This window comes from Marmota marmota, unplaced genomic scaffold (assembly GCF_001458135.2).
Source record: "Marmota marmota marmota unplaced genomic scaffold, marMar, whole genome shotgun sequence".
Taxonomy (NCBI): domain Eukaryota; kingdom Metazoa; phylum Chordata; class Mammalia; order Rodentia; family Sciuridae; genus Marmota; species Marmota marmota.
Window position 1 is genome coordinate 59328465 of NW_026000174.1, and position 4983 is coordinate 59333447.

Sequence of the window (4983 nt, forward strand, 5' to 3'; positions counted from 1 at the left end):
AAATGCTTCCTGTCCCTGCTCTATCCCCCAAGTGTCTTAACTATTTGCCTTTGACTTTGATGCCAGTAGTGTCTCCTTGGAATATGGTCATGTTGAATTTAAGTGAGAAAAATAAATAGAGAGAAGCAACCGTCATGAAATGCTTCTTTTAGTTCATTTTAATACTATAAATTATAAACCTAAACGTTGTCATATCTCAACCAAAAGAGTAAAGAAATACGATGATAGACAACAGATAAAGACAACATAATGAATTCAAAAAAGTAAGGATAAGAATGATTTAATCCAAGTCCCCATTTTGCTTTTTCTGAAGCAAGTGAGAACAAGCTTGATTCATCAATGAGGGACAGTACAGTGTTCCAATTACTGAATCTCACATCCCTATGTCCTGGGTGGAAATCCCAGTTCCTCTAGTTTCTAGTTGTGTGGCCAGGGGCATATAATTAATCTCTCTGGGTCTCAATTTTCTCATTCATAAAGTTTGGTTGAAAGAGCAAGTGCTTCCATGTGAAGACGTTAATTCAAAGAAATTTTTAAAAATATTTTTGGCATATGGTAAGCACTTACAAAGTTGAAGCTACAGTTACTGGCCTAGAACACAATTCAAACAGGAAAAGAAGAGATTCTTAGGGGCAAGAATTCTTTTTAATTTGGGGCTGTAAGCATAGTGACACCTAGTGTAATGCTTTCCCGACTGGAAGTATCAATAATTATTGATGGATTTAATGTTCTCATTGGCCTAGTCTCTTTCCGTTACATAAACACCACTCCACTGTACATTTATTTATAACTAATTTACTTTAAGAATACTAGTAACATTTTAAAATATCACTTACTTTCATCAGATTAGGATTCAGTTCAACTAAAATTAATTGGCTAAAAAAAATATTTATGGTTTCAAAAGATTTAAAAAGATTTATCTAAACCTACCTCAGAAAGGATGGTGATATCACAATGATAGCATCAACATTAACAACATGAGGTGTTTATAACACAATAGTCTTAGAGGGACCAATTCCCTGTGGTCCAATTATTCCTTACAGTAAATTATTTGGATTATTTTTTAAAAATCACAATCCTCCTATTCTAAAAATATTAATCTCATTAAAATTTAAGTTTTGCCTTGGGCATGGTGGCACATGCCTATAATCCCAGTGGATAGAAGGCTGAGTCAGGAGGAGGGTAAGTTCAAAGCTAACCTCAGCAATAGTGAGGCAGTAAGTAACTCAGTGAGATTCTGTCTCTAAATGAAATACAAAATAGGGCTGGGGATGTGGCTCAGTTATCCAGTGCCCCTGAGTTCAATCCTGGTACCAAAAAAAGAAAGAAAGAAAATTGAGTTTTGCTCAGTCTCCACTTTTATTAGAGAATCAAATCAACCAGGAATGATGAAGCAGAGATTCTTTATGTATATTAGTTAATGCTAAATACCTTAATATCTTCTGACTCGGGAAATACTAAGTTCTCTTATTTACAATTTGCAAAATAGGATAGGTTGTGATAAAAAAATTGGAGTTGGGAAAACATTGGAAGATCAATGAACTTTTCTTTAACTTGGAGTATTATTGCCTTAGTGACTTTGAACCTTGCACCTTCATATTTTCAATAGAAATGATAATTCATAGCTGTAGGAACACCATGTATACATAGGTAACAGAGGGATGCTGGGACTCCTCTTTGCCACTCTACTACCATCCCCCATTGCATTGTAGTTTTTCTCCACTTTTTTTTCTCCCTTCATCATGTGCTATATGCCACATTGATGGAGCTCCTCTGATATTTAGTTTAAAACTGACGTTAGCCATTGGGAAGACTCAGATACAGTTAGAGGGAGAGAGTGAGATGAAGCTCCACTGTTTTTTTCATTTCCTTCCTGTTTCCAATTAATCCAGGCAGAGTTGTTGTGGTTGTGTTTGGGGGAAGAAGGCAGCAAGGGATTTGATCCCTGGCTTCAACTCTGGATGGACTGGGGTGACATTGCTCTATCAGGTCCGAGCATAGAAATTTTCTCTGCCCTTAACCTCTGCTCTTTCATATATCTTGAATAATGTCTTTATGTTGTATTTTCAAAATTTTATTAGATTCCCTTAAACTTAACCCTTAAATAACAGAATTTTATTTTAACCTGTGCCTCTGTTCCAGGTCAGAGGTACACACAACAGTTTATTATTAGATACATGTTCCAATAAAGGTACCGGAAGGTATAATAACAACAATTTCTTTCGTTGAGTCATTGAAACATCTCTGGCTTCACCATTTTTGGAGTTTTAAGAACCATTGAATCTCTATCCTGATGGATTCTTACTCAGTTGAGGACTTCAGATGGAAATAAGATATAATTTGGGGGAGCACTGCACTGCAGGTAAATTTGAACTTGAAAATGTGGCATAGAAATGTTGTCCTGTTTCTTCTCTCTGAATTGATTTGTAAGAGACTCATTGTATAGGCCAAGACTGAAGGTAAAAACCTGGGAAAAGCATAAGATTCACATGGGACTCATAAGCAAGCATGGGTAGCTATTCTCATATCAGATAAAGTAGACTTTATCCACAAAGTTAATTAGAAGAGGCAAAGAAGGTCACTTCATACTACTTAAGGGAATTGTACACCAACAAGATATAATGATTATAAATATTTATGCCCCCCAAAATGTGTGTGTGTGTGTGTGTGTGTGTGTGTGTGTGTGTGTGTATATATATATATATATATATATATATATATATATATATACACACACATTTATATACTATATATAGTACTTATATATATATATATGGTATATCAAACAAATTCTCAATATGACAATATAATAATAATAATACTGGGTGATTTTAACATACTTCTCTCACCTCTGCATGACTTATTCAAACATAAACTAAGTAAGGATTCTATAGAACTTAAATATACAATTAATAATTTGGACCTAACAGATGTCTATTGAATACTTCACCCAATAACAACTTAATTCACTTTATTGTCTGTAGAACATGGATAAAATAGAACATATTTTAGATCAAGAAGCAATTCTTATTCGAAATAACCGAGAGGAGTGATACAATATATCAAAATCTCTTGAGACATTATGAATGTAATTCTAAGAGGAAAGCCACAGCATTGAGCTCATACATTAAAATAATAGAAAGATACCAAATAAATAATATAACATTACATCTCATGGCCCTAGAAAAAGAAAACCAATCAACACCCAACTTAGTAGAATACCAGAAATAATTAAAATGAGAGCCGAAATCAATAAACTCAAGAATTAAAAAGAACAATACAAAACAAAAGAAAAAAAGAGTTGATTTTTTGAAATGATAAACATAACTGATAAACCCTTAGCCAATATAAACACAATAAAGAGAAATATTCTAAAATTACCAAAATTCAAGAAGAAAAAGGAAATATCTCTACAGACACTGAAATCTAGAGGCTCATCAGAAACTATCTTGAAAATTTATACTCCAATAAACTAGAAAATCTTGATGATATGGACAAATTCCTGGAGTCATATGATCTAGCTAAATTCAACCAGGAGGATATAGAAGACTTAAGCAGATCAATATCAAATAATGAAATTGAAGCAACTATCAAAAGCCTTCCATCAAAGAAAACCCCAGAACCAGGTGGATTCTTAGGTGAGTTCTACTAGACCTTTAAGAAGAATTAATACCAACCCTCCTCAAATTATTTCATGAAATAGAAAATGAAGAAACGCTACAAAACTCATTTATCTACAGGAGGGCAATGGGATGACTCTGGCTTCCTCCTTCCTTTTGCAGGACCCTGAAGAATTTCAGCATCTATTTTGATCATATTAAAGAAGAGGATTCTTGGGATTGATAGGTAGGTATCTCCAATACCTTTTTATAATTTTACATCTCTATTTACCTTACTAAGGTAAGTACATGGCAAACGTAGGGAAAAGATTCCAATGTATCCTGATAGACCATCCACTCCAAAATCACTCTGTCTTCTGCCTCAATTTTTTTTATCTTGTCTGATACTCCTTTTGACCTTTTCATATACTCCAGAAACATGAGTCCCTTTGATTTCCTCCAACTCTTCCTACCTCTCCCATGGTGAAAAATCATCTTTGGGATGTTTTAAATATCTCAAGAATCAACTTTTTTTACAATCAAAAGAAAAAGAAAAAAATAAATTGCTCGCAACTGAAAATAACACTGAAGAAGTTGGTAATGATGTCTACGAAAATAATGAGAAACACTCTTTCTTAAAATTTCATTGAATTTTAATAACTAATTTACTTAATAGAAATTTCAAATTTGGGAGTGCATGAAATGAAGTGTCTGACAGAGGAACACAAGTGATAATTCTGGCTATAGCTTATTTCATGAACCACTCTAGACTTGCAAGTTGACCACAGCAATCATTTTTCTTGACAATCACAATTTCATTGAATGCCTTTCTTGAGTTTTCTCTGTAGAAATGTTGTGGTAAGCCATTCTTATAGACCGTGGCCGCCATTAGAAGATGGTGCCGGCTTCCACTGTAGCCTGTGATAAACAACTCCTTTTATGGAGAGTTGGCACGCAATCCCTTACCACCCTATGAGAGAGATCCACGTGGCGGCTTAGGATTGGGATGCGGGGGGCTTTATTAAGCTGTGCTTGGGCATGGCGGGCGCAGGCGCTAGAAGATGATACATGACTCAAGGCCTGAATAAACTGCTGAAAGAAGAATCCTGTGTCGTGTTTTCCCTTGCCGGCGAGGGGTCGCGACAGTTGGTGGCCCGCACGGGGAACATATTCCTCGAACCCAGGATCCAGAACTTTCAGCAGTCAGGGTGGTGCACCAGTAAGTTCCCAGGTAAGTGGGAATCTGCAAGTAAGTAGCGGGACGCTCCTCTGTAGAAAAGGAGAGAGCGGGGATTTCGTAGAACGGAACGCTCCTCCGTAGAAAAGGAGAGAGCGGGGATTTTTGTACTTTCACTTTCATTATATCTTTGGAGACATTATGGGC